We start from the raw sequence: 18362 nt of genomic DNA on the forward strand, positions 1-18362 counted from the left end.
GCAGTATTTCTTCACGAACCAGCAACGATATGAACCAGCCAACCGAACAGGCTGCTTGCCTTTAATGGTGAGCTCGTTAAGTGTAACACCCTGGTGTTACTTATCTTAAGCCGTGTTAGAGATCGAGGTGGAGCTGGTTTTATATGTGCTAATAATGTTAATTAGGGGAAGAGCAAATGAGGAGGGAAAGAAAGAGAAAAAAAAAAAGATGGTGGGCAGCAGGTCTGTCCCTGGGCATGGCCAGCAGACCGCACGTGCCTCCACTTTTCTCTTAAAAAAAGGAAAGGAAATCAGTTTTGTAAAAAAAAACAGAAAAAAAGGAGGAGGGGAACGGACTGCTGCATGGGCCAGCGACGGCCGTGACGGCGTGCTTGCCCGCACGCGCACAGGGGCGCTTGCCGCACCGGTTAGGTGTCCGCGCCGGCGGGCCCGTCGACCATGCCGCGACCGCGTGCTGCCCTGGTCGTCGCCGTACTCCGCAAATTCCGGGCGCGCTTAAAGAAATCGCCGGGTATGCGTTGGGCCCATGCTGGTCCCTGTGGCGACGCTGTGCTCATCCTTCCGGCGCTGTGCCGGAGCCTACCCGCGAGCCTCGCTTCGGACCGACGGACGCTGCTCGTCCTCGCCGTTCCTTTTATAAGCACGAGCCGCTGCCGTTTTTCTCTCTCCCTCTCAAAATCTCCCGCAAAGGCTACGTCTCCCGGTCGCTCTCTCCTCGCTCGTGCCGCAGGGTGAGCATCCCCGCCCCTCCTTCCCTTGCTCGCGCCCTCGCCGGTGTAGCTGGCTGCAGGCGCGGCCATGGCCGTTGTTTGTGCGCCGTCCTCTTGCGCGTGCGTGCTGCAGGGCTGTTGCGCCGTTTCCCGTCGCGGGAGCGACCTTGCCGCGAGCCCGCCGTGGCCGCCGCGCCTCCCTCCGCCGCCGGGCAGCCCGCGGCCGGCCGGGATTGGCCACCGGCCGGCTGCTCTGTTTCGAGCTCGGGCCGGGGACTGCGAGTTTAGAATTGGAAAGAGTGGAAGGGCCCAGCTGTTGGGGACATTTAGTTTGTCGCAAGTTCGGGGGCCTTTCTGCACTTGTGCGTGGAGAGGCTGGGCCTGTCCGCGTGGGCCGCGGCCTTTGCCGCGCGGGCCTTCGGCCATGGGCCGCCACAGCTGGGCAGGCCACGAGCCTAGTGCTCGAAGGAAGTTCGTTTTCTTTTTATTTTTGCTACAGAAACTTCAAAAATCCACTAAAAATCATAGAAAATCAGAAAAATGTGAAACAAGTTTTGTTAGATTTCTGAAATCATTTTATGTCCTTAGATGTCAGTTTTAGTACTAGGTTGTGTGTTATCTGTAGGTATAATTAAATCGCCCTTGCATTCATGTTGCATATAGGTGACGTGGCAACCGACTACGTGCCACACGCAGAGTCGGAGTACGAGGAGGTTATCGAGAAGTACGAAGAGGAGGTCCTCGTTGATGGTGTTCCCGAAGCCCCTGCTGATTTTTCCGCTGACCCAGTCCCGAACCAAGGCAAGCCCCGGTGCATAGGCCTTATATTTCAACGTACTTGTTATTATGTGATGTATATATTAGGTTATAGGCATTGGTTGAAACACACTTGCATATATATATAAATATATTAACCTTGAGTCGTACTAGTATGATAGGTCCGAGTAGCTGCCTTGCTTAGGAACTTCGGTAGTACGTGGGTGACCTGTCGTCATGCATAATAGGCTTGTTACTTCTTAAATCATACTTGTGGGTTGGATAACAACCGGAGACCAGGCGGGAAGTGGTGTTTGGTTGGCAACAGGGCTGGGTGCTTGTTCTTAGTCCGGCCCGTGTCGATTAAGAATCATTCATTAGTGGCCATACTGACAAGTTTGAAGGTACCAAACACATAATAGGGCCCCGAGTTACAGTTGACCGTGAAGCTTAGTTCTCTCTTACGACTAAGGTGCGCAAAACGTTCACCGAAGTGTTTCTCTGGCCATTCTAGCGGCTGTTTTTGGGAAGGGAATGTCCATGGACCAAACTTATGAGGGGGAAGCCCGTCGCCGGTTCACGGGGCGGGCCTCATAGGGTGGGTTCCCCGGGGTGGTTAGTTCATTTCGGGCCTTGGTCGTACGACCAGAACGGTTGCCTTGTACTTGCTGCTTTGAGAAGTACAGGCGTGTGTTTGGGATTGGCCAGCTGGATGTACATCGATTGCAATCGCCGCTCTCCTCGGACATGGATACCACTTGTCGTATCACTGCTATCGTAGTAATAATTGTAACATGAGGTGGTGCTAAGATTATGGAGTTAAAATATTCTGATTGCTCACCACATGCTTGAAAGTAGTACAGGTGCCTATCTAGATTGGCTAGGTAATGAACTTAATGTGAATGCTAAAACTTGGAAAATAAGGATGTACTCATAGTAATGCTTTCCTGCAAAAGTAAATGAGCCAGCAAACCAAATAGCCCCCTGCATACCCTTGAGAGTCGGGAAATTATTCCCATCTAGACGGGTAAGTCTTGTTGAGTACATCGCGTACTCAGGGTTTGTTCTACCCTTTTTGTTGCAGATGTTAACCTTGAGGTATAATCGGGTGTTTGTCCGTTTGTTGGTCCTTCCTTGGAAGAGCGTACCTGTGTGTTGCTTCCGCTTCTGCTTGGTTGAGTCCTCCCTGGTGGGCACAGTGAGGACTTCGACTTTGACTTCGACTTCTATCATAGTTAAATTCGTAGTGTCAGTCTAAGCTTTCAATAATGTAAAAAGGAACCTCTGGTATTGTAATCCCTATGTATTAAATTCCGCTGCCATTCCAAAAACTGGTATTATAATGTATTTGGATCATGTATTGTATGTGAACTGAAGCTTGTAATATTATTTATGTACTTCGCTACTCATTTATGGATCCTGTATCAAACGTGGATGGTTTCGAGTTCTCCTGGATGGTGGACTCGACAGACGACTAGATTTAAATTAATCCTTGCTTACTTAGTACTCAGTGGTGAGCGAGTAAGTATTTGATTAGTTTAAATTGGCGGTTATGCCACATTAAGCATCCTATAATCCACGCATAATCATCAGGAGCCATCTTTTTTGCGGACCAAGAGTACTGGCCAAGAGAAAACACTGGAACATGGTTGAATCAGGCCAGGTTAGAGCATTTCTGAAACCTGCTTCTCAATTTCATCTTTCAGAGCTGGGGCATACCGGTATTGACACACAGCCATTGATGGAGCACTCGACACTAGCGGGATGGTATGGTCGCAGGTACTCCAGGGAGACAGCTCAGTAGGTTCGATGAACAAGTGACTGAACTCATCCAACAGTCTGTGGACCTCTAGAAGCACGACTGGAGCTGAAGAGGAACTGTCAGTAGCAGGAATGTGCAGTGGTTGAAACAGAGCAGACTATTCACCTTCTAGCAACAGGCCTTACAACAGCACATGACCCGAACCATAGGGAATAGACATCTACTTGTGTTGCTAGTGCACCTTCATAGGAGAGAATGCCTTGAGCCGGTCCATCCCTATGATCAAATCGTAAGTCCCCAAGGGAAGGATTTAAAGAGTTGAACGAAAATGGTGTCCCTGAACTATCCACTCGGTATGTGGTAAGACAGCGGTTTCAATCAATAGTTCCACCGTCAGCCACACGAACAACAACAGGTTGTGAAAGCAGTTGAGCACCTGGTAAATGGCTGGCCACTTCCAAGAAAAGATGACTGCTGCCTGAATCGATCATAATGTATACTTTGTTGCCTGCAATAGTGCCCACCAATTGCAAAGTGCGGGAGGCTGAAGCACTCGTCAGAGCAATTGATGACAAAAGCATGAAGAGTTGGGCAGGAGCCGCCTGAGTAGACAATCCTTCTTTGTCAATTTCCGAAAATAACCCTTGGCCGAGATCCTAGACCTCCTACAGAGCATTTGTGTTCCGGAACCCATTCGTCTACATAGAGCACACAGAGGCCTTGGGCCCTGCGATATGAACGAAGCATGGAGAGCTTATCATCCAGAGTGATGGTCTTGTTGCCCAGGTCACTTTGTTTTCCAATTAGCGCCAGTCCTCAATAGGAATAGGTGGAAGGGGGCTGAGGCAGTGGGCGGTGGCAGAGGAAGAGGCAAAACCGCCTTTGATCGAAGCCGATTTGGAGAACAGAGAGCCCTTAGATTTCTTGAATTCCTTGTGATGCCCGTGGGCCGATGCCGCCTCCTGCAACAAGGTAATCGTACATGTAGTATCCAAGTTGGAATGACGAGAAAGTGGTTGGGAAATACATTCTGCTGCACCTTCGACATCATACAACTCGGTAGTTATAATAGATATAGTATTGGCTGCAAAAGTGGGAATGGACTGGCTTGAATAACATAGCTCAATGCAGGTTCAAGGAAGAACAAATGGTTTAAGTTTCATAACGACGCCAAACTGCATGCAAGGTCATTTACCATAACATGTGCCTAGTCCTCCAGTTTCTAAGTTTGACCTTAAGGATCTATACAAGAATGACTATATACTTTACAAGGTTTCTCTGGTTGTTAGGCTAACTGGCCATCAGAAAGCAAAGACCTTATTCTGCAGTTTGCCCTATTTTTGATGGACCCAAAGGGTTTGCCTCCAAGATGTGCAAATAATCAGACTACCCCCCTCATTGCTGGTGTTTAGCCATTTCGCCTTCGTCATCCTTACAGATATTGTTGTGAAACTTGGCTGAAAAACATTGTTCCGGCTGAATTGTTGTGAGAGAAAAACACTGTTCGGCTGGTTTGATAAACAGTAAACTGAGAGGGTGAGCAGCCGGCTGGCTGGTCAAACCAAACCAGCGAACTGCCCCATAACCCATCGCAGAAAGGTGAAATAGAGAGACGAATTAATAAAGACATGTTGCCAAAGGCCTCATTTAATTTAGTTCGGGCCCATACTTCTCCCCAATCCTGTTAATCAAAAAGAAGGCTGGAGATTGAATGCTATGACTGTAAAAAATAAGTACCCACTTCCAGTTATTGATGAAATCCTTGATGAACTTAATGGACCAAGGTTGGTTCATTTTCTTAGACATGTGCAGTGGTTTACATCAGATTCATATGAAAAGAAGGGAAAGTGTACAAAACATCATTTGGAAGTCACAATGGATACTTTGAGTACAAAGTAATGGCTTATGCTGTTACAGGAGGACTGGCTACCTCCGAAGGGGCGATGAACACTATTTTGGCACCTTTACATGAGCTCATCCATCTCAGCGATTAGAGAATAACTACACCATGGCAGCAAAAAAGCACTGACTAAATTGTTGATGTTAACTACAAAATCTTCTACAAGAAAGGCTACGAAAACCGAGGTGCCGATGCTTTGTTTAGAATACCTCAGCCTCATGTACATGTGTGGCCCAAAGAATTGGAGTACGCATTTACAAGACCATCAGGCCTACCAACTATTAAGCGACACCTACATCACCACTTGTTCGCCGAGATGTGGGGTCAGCACTCAGCATGCCAGGTGTGCCGACTGTTGTTCCGGTTGCTAGATGCATTAGAGAAGGTAGCGGGTCAATTGTTCCCAGCTTAACAGATCAATGTGCTGCGTGCTTCTGCCTCGTTGGTCGGCCATGTGCTCTTCATTCGTCTAAATGTATGCGCGCTTGTATATACTAGGCCGGGTTGCGCGCTTCGCTGCGCACGCAGGTGATGTGTACATCTCTGTGTTTTTCTTGCTGTGAACCTGTGATACCGCTCTTGCTAAGGTTACGTCACTTTGATCTTTGTGAGTTGTGACTGGTATTCGAGCATCGTCGATGCGTGAGGATAGCGTGGCTTGCCTTTCCGGAGTATGTTGACGTGGTATTTCCCTTTCAATGTGGTATATGTATTGTTTTGGTGATTCATTTAGATCTTTCCGTATTATATATAATGTTTAGCTATGATGATGAAGCGAATACACATGGGATACAAAGGAACTTAGAAAAGTATACATATGCAAATACTGACTGGATTCATAAAGGGAGCATATAACGTTCTTTGCAAAAAAAATATCCAAATTTGCCTAACTATGTATTGATTATTTTAAAAATACATGCACACAGGACACATGATTTAAAAATAAAAAACAGTTCTGGCAGAACCCGCTAAGGCTCATACATCGTGACATAAGCACCGATTCACTTTCGCAAGCCAAATTGCCTAACTTCCCCTTTCACCTGTAACCTGAAATAAAAATAGAGAACATATATCAAATGAATAAACATTATACAGATTGGGGTTTGTCAGAACAGATGGAGTGTAGTTCCATTTGAACATTGGAAATTACCTTAGCTTTTATGCAACAAAAAAGAGGTGGTCTCAAGCTTTGAAGATTCACATGTTTCAAAATTGTGAAGAGGTGGTTTCAATATTCACAAGGGATCATAAAAAAATGTGAACTGACCTCTTCCAGATTTGGTGCCCTAGCTAGTATTGTATTATAACCAAGTAAATAGTTAGTCCCCACTAAAAATATATAGAAGTCAAAAGAGTCATGTTGTAGAGGAAAATGACAGATTGTAGATGAAGTTATCTGAAGTATGACAGGATCTGGTAGCTTTCTGGACATAATGTAGAGTAGTTCTACTCCAGGTTTCATACATAAAACTGATAAAACAGAGGTTTGCAAAAGAGTTTAAAGCCATCAGGAATATATGGTATTTTTTATCATAATAAAATCATGATATCACTAACCAAAAAGATTGTCGAGCATGAATATAATTTAGTGTTAATTTTATATGCAAATTATGCTAGCACCATGAATATAAAGGTCACCTAAAGCACATTATTTCATAGTATTTGACTGTACTATAGGTTTGAAACTTTGGGCAAGTTCATTTTCTTTGAACAACTGCTTTTTGGCCTGATCAATAACATCATTCTGAGGTTTTCTGAACACCTTGTCCATGTAATGATAATAACAAATGTGCCACTGGCCTGTTGGATGTTGGATCTCCACTTGCAGTATGAAGCTCACAGCTGACAGCTCCCAGGCAAGGAAGCAGTCATTGCTATTCTGAGTGGTGTGTGCTCGATGCGTCATGGCTTGCATTTAGCAACTCAGTATTGTAAGCCTTCAACATTACAATTAACTTTTAGAGCAGAAACAGAACCGCAACACTACTGATCTCTTTGCTACACGATTTTTACGACAAAGAATACCACTGCAAGACGTGTGTTTACCTTTTTATGGGAGAAGACGCTTAACAAAACGATTAGCTCAAAAAGATATAATGTAGAAAAGATTCATCAGGTGAACAACTTTCCTTTAACATTCGCCCCTCCCACGGGCCAAGAAGAAAAAAGAAAAATAGATTCCCAACATTTAGTGCAGTGCAATTCAAATACAGGACGGATTATATTGTAGGCATGCAAGTTTTGATCGAAGTCATCACTCTAGTGTCCGGTAAGCACAAACATAAAAGAAATCGCCATATAGGGAACATCCCGGCACGTCAGCCAAAGATGCTCGACGCATATTTTATCAGAAGTGATAATAGCAAGAAGAATAAACAACAGTAGTGTAAACTCACATTGTAGAATCACATGATTGAGGAAGAGGAAGAGGAAGAAGCGCGGACGGAGGCGGCGAGGCGCGATGCCGCGGTAGGAGAGCGGTTTTTCTCCTTTTTTTATTTACTTTGATTTGACGCAGGCACAGGAAGAGACCATACGCGTGAGGTATTCATATATGATTATTAGTAGGCAGTCGTAGGGAATGTGTGGGATCGGATGATAGACCATCAGTCTCACAGTGGGATGTACCTGACCCAAGTCTGATTCTGCAGCAGCTTCCTGTGGTGACCAAGCACACAGTATATCGAAGAAACACCTACCTGCAGGAACACAATAGCACATGATATCAACAAACCATACATGACACACATTGAGAAAAGCACGTGTGTTAATGACATCATCCCCATAAAGATTAGCATGAAACCATGTGAACACGGAGAGTTAACAGATTAAACTATTATGAGCCATAAATTATCAAGAATATATCTTCACTCAATTGTTATGTGAAGCACTGACCAAATGAGTAATCTTTTAGCCACTACAAATGGATCTTAATAGTTTAATTGGTACAAAACTAAAATAAGTTAGACAAATTTGATTAGACATTTGGACTGGCAACTCTGTAAAACCTTCATGCACATAACAAAAACTCCTGGCCACAATCCAAGAGGAAGCTCCTCGAAACGCTCAACATGAAAATAAGTATTAACATATGAGCGGTTTACTACTGTGGGTTAAAACAGAGGCATTCCCATGGGTCTCATATTCGTCAAGATTTGTTTATGGTAGGAGATGTATCATAAGTTCCAACTATTTATAACCAGAGTGAGCTTGCGCTGCTTCTCCTTTTCTATGTCTGGCTATCTGTAAGTAGTAAGTAGACTCACCCTGAAATAATTTAAAAACTGTCTACACAGTAGTCTTATCTCTGAACTACAATATAGCTGTCACGGTAAAAAAAATAAAGCTCAAGTAACAATAGGGAAACAGTTATAGGTACCTGCTGTCATAGTTGAACCCCTTTGTCAACCAAAAGAGATTTTGATAGACATAGCCAGAGGATAATTTAGACAGGAAAAGGCATGGGAATGTCATAAGCGTATCTTTAGTCGCGAAAGCACAAGCTTAATCTGGCCAAATAAAAGCAAACCAAAAACTGGTTAGTCTAAAATAAATATACTTCAACGCGAAAGACAATCTGATTTAAAAGCTCTTCACTCTAAACTGAAATATTAAATATCAGAACACCAAAAACGCACTGAATCTTTTTTTTCCAAAAGAAAATCAGTGGGGAACTGAAATTACCTCTAGGATGTACATGATCAGCAGCAACAGCATTGTTTGATGCAGATGACGTTCACAAATTGTAATATAAAGCACCTAAGAATATAACAGTCCCCCATCTCGTCCTTAACCTATGCAAGGCCGGTCCAAGTTTGTTCGATGGAACATCGATTTGGACATAATATGTTTCAGTTATCACCCATGTCATCCCTAACCTGTAAAAAGCAACGATGGTTAGGCGATCTTTTGCAGGCCATATCTAGTTAGCTGGACATAATATATTTCAGTTATCTCCCATGTCATCCCTAACCTGTGCAAGGCAAATGATGATTAGGCGATCTTTTACAGTCTGAACTGAAGAGTTGTTGCATCAGAATATATATTAACATGAATTATTTATTCTTAAAAACGCTGGAGCTATATAAATAAACCAAATTTCTTTTCTGAAAGTGAATTCCTGTGAAGATAACACCTTATATAGGATATAAATGAACAATATTTCTGCAGGCAAAATAAATACCGCAATATCATATACTGAAGCGCTAGCTAACCAAGTATCCTGAATTCCAGAGGAAAAAGGCAATGGAAAAACTGATCGTATGATTAGCTAGTTTGACCTTTTTTTCATTCCCTTCCAGAGAGGGATCCAAATCAAATAGCAGTTAGGATGAGCATGGATAAAATTACAGATCAAATTACCAGATGTAATTAGAAGTACTGTGGCAAGAGTGACAACGGAGGAAGAGAATATGTGTACGGCTTACTGCACCAGAGCACTAGGGGCCCCTGCACCCGCGCGCCGCACACAGCAATCAGATGGAGGAGAAAGAGAGGGCGCTTGTATCTTGCTTGAAGGACCAGCAGCAGCGAACAACAGCGAAGAGCATCGTAAGAACGAAACACAGACATAGGAGAAGGATAACAGAGAAGACCCTGGCAATGGCGACGGCGGCGCGGAGGAGATGGGCGAAGGAGCAGATAGGACGCGCAGGAGGAACAGCGAGTAAAGCTAAGTGGAGCACCTCAGAAGCGCGGCGAAGAACACAGACGAAGGAGCCGAGGAGAGCCTCCGGCAATGACGACGACGGCGGCGCCGAGGAGGCGGGCGAAGGAGCCGAGGAGAACCCGCTGCCGATCCCAGCGGCGCTGCCGAGGAACGGCGTGCGACTCCGTGGGGCAGCGGTGCCGTGTCCGAAGATAAGGAAGAGATTTCTTTTTTATTTTGACGGACGGAGAGCCAATTAAACGACGCGAGACCAAATCGAGGACTACACACGCACGAGGCTACGTGGCTGCACACGACTGGTGAACAGTAACCCGAGCGCCCTCTGCGCGCGGATCGTAGGAGCTTTATGGAGTTTCATATATGTGAATGCCCATGCAATTCTCCATACGTCAATTGGATGCTCGATGCTAGCGCCGAGTCATCTTGGGTTCTACTTCTGTTAAATATCTAGTGTCTCGAGCACCTTTAGAATAAACAGACATTCTGTTCACGTGGCTTATAAGCCGTATTTTTTCAGCCAATAAATATTATTTTTATCTCATAATAAATCAGTCAACAGTACTTTCAGCCATGGCTTATCAGCCAGACGGGACAAGAGTAGATAGACGATTCTCAGCAGAGATGCTACATTTCTTACAGACCTCACATAGTCATTCGAGCATGTACCGTCAGGAGAGCCGCCGGCTTCGGTGTGTTCCCAGCCTGACCACATCACCGAAAACATTGCGCAGCGTCGGATCTGGATCCAGGGGCGTGGAGCTCCGCCGTACGCGAGCTTCGTGTGAGCCCGCGCCTACGGACTGGGAGGGCCCGCCTGTTGTGTGGCCCGCTTGGCGGAGGCGCGGTGCAGCCGGAGATTACGGTCGGGCGCAGGGGCGAGTAGCTCAGCCGTACGCGCCCTGCAGTGGTCCCACGCGTGTGCGCTGGCGTCAGTCGAGCCCGCAACAGCTGACTAGAAGGGCCCACCTATTGTGTGCCCCGCTTGGCGGCAGCGCGGGTGTGCCTAGGGGCGGGATGGCCGCCGCGGGGCGCCTGTTCCGGCAGGCCGCTGTAGAGCTGGGATTGGCTCGCGGGATAGAGGCGGCCCCTCGGCCTCTCCGTCAGCGGCGCCCTCGACTGGGGGTAGTACGGTCCAAGCTGGTTGTCGACTGGCGGTCGGCGGAGGCGGAGGCGGAGACGGTGGGGCCGGGGCCCCGCTCCGCGTAGATTCTTGGAGCCCCATGTGGAGACAGCCTTGTCGGATTACTTCCTCCTCTGTCTTTCTCTCGTGCGCCTCCACCGCTCCTCTCCCTCTCTCGCAGCGGTCTCGCGAGGTAGATTGCCATCTCCCCTCTCTCTCTCATTCTCTCGTGAAGCTCAGGTCTCCCAGCGCAAACAATGGTTGTGGCACAAGAGGAAGGTGCAGGGATAGGCGCGGCGGCGGGGTTCGGCGACAGCCGGCCAAGGGCGCGGGGCCCCAGAGAGGGCGTGTCGAGACGACGGGCCCGCCCAAGAGCACGACAGGAGCGTACGCGGCGCCCCGGCCCAGGGCGCGGCGGCGGCGGCGGCGGCCCGACAGGAGCGTGCCTCTGCTCGGCCACGCGGTGCGTGAGCTGAACTCTGCGGTAACCGGCCAGGGCGGCACGCGGCAGCACACCCGGTGGCGGCAGTGTGGGCCGGACAAGCGACGGTGGTGGCGGCGGAGCTGGCCCAGGAAGCAGTGGCGCGGGATGATGAGGCCGCGGGAACGGCGACCGGCTTCGCCGTCCACTATGGCGCTGTCGTCGTGTTGCAGAACAGCGGGCGCGCGGGAACATGCCACATGTCCGATTTAGCTTCGCTGCGACTACACGAGTAAGCTGGCTCTTCTCTTGCAATCACTATATTTATGCATGCTCGTTTTGTCCCATGTTGCAGGATTCAGTTACTCGAGTTCCGTAGATCGGCCACAACAATTTTTTTTTGAAACTGAATGCTAGGCTGTTTTCAGGTTTCAGTAAAACTGCATGTTTTGTCTGTGTTGAATTGATAAAGTTGCCTGAGGCAAAATGGAACAACAAAAGGGGTCTTCTACATTATAACCAACGAACCAGTATGGAGTTGGTTACTCTTCTAAACCAGAAAGGCCTTTTGCAAATGCTGGTGCGAGTTGCCATGTGAATTATGAATGCCATTTGATTTCCGAGATAATAAAGTTAAAGTTATCCACATGCAGTCTGGTGCAGCTGTTTCTGGTAGAAGGGCCTTGATTTCAACATATCCGCATCTCTGTTTGTTCAGCCTTTTTTTTCCAGTGTATAAAAACTCTATCATAGCCATGCTTCTTTATTTTTCTTTGGCAGATTATTGTTGCAGACATGAGGAAAATGTTGGCAAAAAAATTCAGCATAAAGAACGACAGATGCTGCATAGGAGAAAATTCATTGAGAAAATTGATCCAAAAATCAAACACTTATGGAGTTATGGTAACTCCTAACATTGAGTAATTTCATGTTCTGGTTGAAGTAAACCCACCAACCTATTGTTTTCCCCTCAGTTGAATTGGCCACCTTTTCTGCAACTGTGTTAGTACCCTGCTTTTGTGCATATTTATTTATCTGTTATTTCAACATTAGTAGAGATTTTTAGGATACTACACCATCTTCCATTCAATCACTTTGAGTTCATTTCTTTTTTTTTTGGCTGTGTTTTTGTATATTTATTTTGCTGATACATGTGCATTATTCTAGCAAGGTCTGGAGGGCAGCAGAAGTGACTGGTGCCCAATCACTTAGCCCTGTACGATGTGCCGCTGTCCTAGTCCCCCTGATTGCCTCACCACTTCAGCAGCATATCACCGTTCTACATTAGGGAAAGGTAAGAGCCATCTTACATGACTGATTAATTATGCCATTGCTTAATTTCAACTTTTGCTAAATTGTGCGATCGTGGGGAAGCAGGAGACGTGCACCAGCTGCGGCGGATGGTCAATTCGTACCTCTGATACAGGTTCCTCGACGCCGTTGCCAAGGCAGCAGGCAAGACCAATGTGTCTGCTACAGAGGTGAGGGGTTATTAATACATTGGCCCAGTCATCTGGGGTGGCTATCCTTTAGTGGTTGATGCAGAGAGTGAATTAAGGTGCTGATGCTGGTTTGTTGTTTTTGGTTTTGTTGGGTGCAAAGAAATCCTTGTATGGTCTCGAGGAGAGGATTGCCAGCCTTAGGGTTGCTGTTCCTGAGAAGAGGGCAGAAGCAGAGAGGATGAAAAGGGAGCATAGATTGAGTTCAGTAATAAATGTGCAGGTAAGACGAAGTGTTGATTTTCTGAATTTTGAATAGTTGTTCTGTTCAGTGTACATTTCTTCATAATGGGTGCTAACCAAATTCCGTGATTGTTTAATCTGAGCTACCTAAATTCTTGATAGTGTACATCGACTTGATAGTGTACATTTCTTCACTTCCGATTTGTTTTACTAGCTTTGTCTCTGCCTGCAAGTAGTCAGATGGCATACTCTAGATATAAGTTTATCCCCAGTCTACTATATTTCCTTGCCGGCCAAATTGTTTGTGATTTGGTTGGCTAAGCTGATTTACAAATGATTCAATTTCATGCCCCTATCTCAAAATTATCTTTGTTTTGTAGTAAATACTTCCTTCAAGCTGGTTCAGTTAGTCCTGGCTTTGTTATCAAACTGATGCACTGAAAGAGTTGTATTCTCTAAAAATAGCGCCTAATTATTGAGGACAAACGAAGAAGGTTACCAATGTAAAGTAATCTGCTGCTCTCCCTCTGTACGAGCGGCAGGGGCAGGCGCCGAAAGGGCTCCCCTACTGCTGCACTATAGCCACTGCAGGGGCAGGCGCCGAAAGGCTCCCCTGCCACGCTGTAGCCACAGCAGGGGCAGACGCCAAAGTCAGCCCTGCTGTCACATCTAGTCACTGTAGCAGCATGGCAGCCTGGCATGTCTGTGTACTAGGATTAGATGTGTAGAGTTGTATATATAGCTTCCCACTACAACTCAGTAAAGGCAGTTCAGTTTGCCACATGCAGAAGCAGAGCTTTCGGCCAACGCAGGGCTTGTGCGATGTGTGTGTGAGTTGTTCTCAATATCTTCTTCTACCTCTACCCATAGTGAGTGTGCTGGTAAGCTTACTGCTTATCTGTACAGGGCGGCGAGGGACCAACAAGTGGTATCGAAGCCGTACAAGTGCTGTCGCCGGACTAACCACTGGTGATGATGGATGGTCTGGAGATAGGCGACAGCAGCGGCACTGCTGTGGCTACCCAGCCACGACAGGAAGTCGTCATGCCCACGGTGCGGGAGGTCAGCGGCACCAGCTGGCCGATGCTGACTCGCACCAACTATGGCGAGTGGGCGGTGACCATAAAGGTCAAGCTCAAAGCCCGACGGCCTTGGAATGCCATTGACAAGGGCATCGACAACGAAGAAGACGACATGTCAGCGTTGGAGGCCATCCTTGCTGTTGTGCCGGCGGAGTACAGGGAGCCGTTGGGAGCGAAGAACTCTGCTAAGGAGGCGTGGGAGGCCATTGCAGCGATGCACGTCGGCTCCGACCGCACAAAGAAGGCGACGGCCCAGCTGCTGAAGCAGGAGTACGCCAACTTCAAGTTCAAGGATGGTGAGTCGGTGGAGGACTTCTCTCTCCACCTGCAGTCGCTCATTAGCAAACTGAGGAGCCACGGTGTCACCATCGACGAAGAAGAGGTAGTCTCTAAGTACCTCCACTCCGTTCCGGCGAAGTACATCCAGATCGCTCTCTCCATAGAGACAATGCTGGACTTGTCCACCCTTACCATTGAGGATGTGACAGGCCATCTATGGGCGGTGGACGAACGCCTGCAGCAGGCGACAGCAACGACGGACAGCGGCAAGCTGTAGCTGACAGAGGAGGAGTGGGCTGCTCGAATGAAGGTGAAGGAGTCCGGGGAAGCTTCCTCCAGCCGTGGTGGCGATGGCAAGCGCCGCGGCAAGGCTTCTTCGGAGAAGAAGAAGAAGAAGGTCGACCCCAACGCCTGCCGGCGCTGCGGAAAGACAGGCCATTGGGCAAAGGAGTGCCCAAATCACAAGCAGGAGAAGAAGACTGAGGCTCATCTGGCGCAGGTAGATGATGATGATGAAGCCACTCTCCTGATGGCGACGTTCTGTGCTTTGCACGACGTTGAGGCCAAGAAGGGAGAGGTGATGGTAGTGGAAGGGCACAGGAAGGATCTGAAGGCTGCAGAGGGGGTGCCGAGCACCTCAGTAGCAGAGCCCACCACTCCAGAGGGGGTGCTAAGCACTCTAGGAGTGGAGCCGACCACTCCAGAGGTGCCGAGCACTCCAACAGCAGAGCGGACACCTCCAGCAGCAGAGCCGACCACGGTTAAGGCTCTGAAGGCTGTCAACCTCGACGAACCACGTGCCCAAGTCCACCTCGGACGTGTGGGCGGCGAGCAGGAGCAGCGGTGGTACCTGGACTCCAGTGCCAGCAACCACATGACAGGCTTCAAGGAAGCCTTCTCTGAGCTCGACGGCAATGTGACCGACACGGTGAAGTTCGATGACGGCTCAAGGGTGGCGATCTGAGGGCGCGGCACCATCATCTTCAGGTGCCAGAACGGCGAGCACCACGCGTTGACGGATGTATATTACATCCCGCAGCTGCGTTCAAGTATCATCAGCATTGGCCAGTTGGATGAGCGCGGCAGCGAGGTACTGATCAAGGACGGCGTCCTCAAGATCAGGGACCGAGAGCAGCGGCTTCTTGCTAAGGTGAAGAGGTCCCGAAACCGGCTGTACCTGCTCGACTTGAAGGTGGAGCAGCCCATCTGCTTGGCTGCATGGCATGCCCCGTTCGGCCATCTTAACTTCGACGCGCTCGGTCGGCTGGAGAAGATGGTCCGAGGGCTGCCCCACATCAAGCACGTAGACGAGCTGTGTGATAGCTGCCTGGACAGGAAGCAGAGGAGGCTGTTGTTCCCAACGGTGGCCAAGTATCGCGCGGCGGACACTCTCGAGCTCATCCACGGCGATATCTGTGGGTCAATCACGCCAGCCACAAATGGTGGTCGACGGTACTTCCTCCTGCTCTTGGATGATTGCAGTCGCTATATGTGGCTGCAACTCCTAACGAGCAAGGACGAGGCGGCGGAGGCGATCAAGAAGTTCATGGCGCGCGTGGGGGCAGAGAGCGGCAAGAAGCTGTGCGTGCTGCAGACTCATCGCGGCGGCGAATTCACTTCGGTGGAGTTCGCTGCGTACTGCGCGGATCAGGATGTGGTGCAACACCACACCGCACCGTACTCACCACAGCAGAATGGCGTGGTGGAGCGGTGGAACCAGACGGTGGTCGGTATGGCTCGATCCATGATGAAGGCCAAAAGCATGTCGACAAAGTTCTGGGGAGAGGCGGTGACCACGACAGCGTTCATCCTCAACTGCGCGCCCATAAAGGCCCTAAAGGGCGTGATGCCATTCGAAGCTGGAGGACAGGAGCACACCGATGGTGCTCCTAGGCTACGAGGAAGGTACCAAGGCGTACCCGGCTCTACGACCCACGCGGAGGCAATGTGGTTGTCTCGCGCGACGTCGTGTTTGACGAGAAGGCGGCCTGGGACTGGGACAGTCCGGGCACAGGGGAAGCTGGCCGCTTCACCAGCCCTTCGTCGTCGAGCACTTGGTCATCCACGGTGGTGGAGACACTAGAGGGAAGGTGCCGACCACTCCAGCAACAGAGCCGAGCACTCCTGGGGCGGTGTCGAGCACTCCGGGAGGGGTGTCGAGCACTCCAGGAGTGGTGTCGAGCGATCCTGTAGTGGTGCCGACCACTCTAGGACGGGTGCCGAACGCTCCTGTAGCGGAGTCGAGAGGTCTTGCAGTGGTGTCGACCACTTCAAGACTGGTGCCGATCACTCCTGCAATGGTGCCAACCACTCCAGGAGTGGTGACGAGCGGTCCAGGACCTGGAGTGGTACTATGCGGTCGAAACGTCGTGGGTCTTCTTCCCTCCGTACACGGTGGCAGCCACACCACAAACACGGTTGGTGTGGTCTCGCAAGACTTACAAGCCCCGCTGAGTACGATAATGTTGCGCGCAAGCACCGAGTGGTAAGAGGTATGCAAACCTCACTAAACACTAGGTCTAAATCTAGAGTAAGCGCATAAGCAGTGGTCTAACTAACCTAAGCACTTCCCAAAGCACCTACGCTAATCACTGAATATTTCACTAAGCACTTTGGTGGCTAGAGCAATTAAAATTGAGTCTCAACTCATATAGCAATTCCTTGGGCTCTCACCATCCCCAATTTGGCCGGCCATGGGGGTATTTATAAGCCCCTAACTAAATAGAGTTGTTAGTCCCTTTGGTAGCCTCTCTAAGCACCAACCGGACCGGACTCTGGAGGGTGGTCCGAACCATTCTCCCTGGGTCCGGCTCCTCCAACGGTCTCTGATAGCCGACCATTTAAAATGGTCGTTTGGCGCGTCTCAGGGCCAGCCAACCGGATCGGACCATTGATGGTCCGCAGCACCTGAACCCGACTCGGTCCGAAGCAATCCGCGCCCTCTGGAACCTCTTTGTTCATAATCGAACTGAGGTGACCGATTGTTCGGTCCACCTACTGTTCACTAGGTCCGGACCGGGAGGCTATGATCTGGACCACTGTGTCTCTAGGTCCGGAGCTCCCTGTGATGCTCCATTTTCTTCGTTTCTTCGCGATTTTGCATCTGGCTTGGTTCCTTTCTTCATGCTTGAACTTTGCTTGATATTTTTGGTCTTCCTTTGTGCTCCTAAGGTCTTTGCTTGAGGTGTTGATTATCGGATCACCTCGTCGCCTTCGTCCAAGTCACGTTTGCACCCTATTGGACTATAAAACAAACACTCGCAAATTCATTAGTCCAATTTGGTTGTGTTGCAAACACCAAAATCCAACTTAAATGGGCCAAGGTCCATTTTCCTTACACTTAGAATCAAAAGTCTTAGCATATGAAGAGTCTTGTATCTTGTACTATAAATATCTTGCTCAACGAATGAAAAGTTAAGCCGGCCATTATCATTCTTTCACCGCCCAAGAAACTAATCAATCCACCAAAGAAGGGGAAGATGGTGCCTACAACTACAATCATTCCCGAGGTGGAAGAAGGGGGCTACTACATATACACCAGACCATTTGTAGATGCGGCAAGGCGGCTCCAGCTAACTCCAGTCGTCTCTACAAATTCATCTTTCAGAGACGGCTGGTAACAGCCTCTGAAGATGAATTTGTAGAGGCGGTTGGAGTTGGAGCCATATCTGAATATGCATCTTCAGAGGCCACCTCAATCAGGAGCTGCCTCCACCCAAAAATGCTCCCATTGCTGACAATTGTTTTCCCATTGCTGAAAATTGTTTTTTGTAAAATAACAAGTTATCTTGGGTTTTGTTACCTGAACCACACAAAACCGTCATTGCAGAGCGTTAAACTACGTTGTGGAATGAAGAGCGTGAATTCATCTCAATCCTCGCTAATCCTAGAGATTATTTTAGTACTTGATCATCATCATTTTAACATGGATGATCACAAACATTGGGTGCTTGAGGCGTTTTTAGTCTTACAATCCTACGG

General features: G+C 48.5%; 3 long non-coding RNA genes across 6 annotated transcripts; 2 read left to right on the plus strand and 1 right to left on the minus strand.

The window, feature by feature from the left end:
- The first annotated feature begins 673 nt into the window (after window positions 1-673).
- Window positions 674-2871, plus strand: LOC136471775 (uncharacterized). Its single transcript, XR_010762104.1, has 3 exons — window positions 674-731; window positions 1374-1511; window positions 2551-2871. It is a non-coding gene; the product is annotated as an uncharacterized lncRNA (long non-coding RNA).
- A 5596-nt stretch (window positions 2872-8467) lies between these two features.
- Window positions 8468-10005, minus strand: LOC136471776 (uncharacterized). The gene is made up of 3 exons (XR_010762105.1): window positions 9814-10005; window positions 8813-9006; window positions 8468-8637 (listed from the first exon to the last, which is right to left on the minus strand). It is a non-coding gene; the product is annotated as an uncharacterized lncRNA (long non-coding RNA).
- A 1140-nt stretch (window positions 10006-11145) lies between these two features.
- Window positions 11146-13413, plus strand: LOC136476248 (uncharacterized). 4 transcript variants are annotated; one of them, XR_010763470.1, is made up of 6 exons: window positions 11146-11630; window positions 12119-12241; window positions 12313-12340; window positions 12506-12632; window positions 12716-12819; window positions 12941-13413. It is a non-coding gene; the product is annotated as an uncharacterized lncRNA (long non-coding RNA). The 4 variants fall into 4 exon arrangements; XR_010763468.1 differs by having other exon boundaries at window positions 12119-12340; XR_010763467.1 differs by lacking the exon at window positions 12313-12340.
- The last annotated feature ends 4949 nt before the right edge of the window (window positions 13414-18362 follow it).

This window comes from Miscanthus floridulus, chromosome 8 (genome assembly GCF_019320115.1).
Source record: "Miscanthus floridulus cultivar M001 chromosome 8, ASM1932011v1, whole genome shotgun sequence".
Lineage (NCBI taxonomy): Eukaryota > Viridiplantae > Streptophyta > Magnoliopsida > Poales > Poaceae > Miscanthus > Miscanthus floridulus.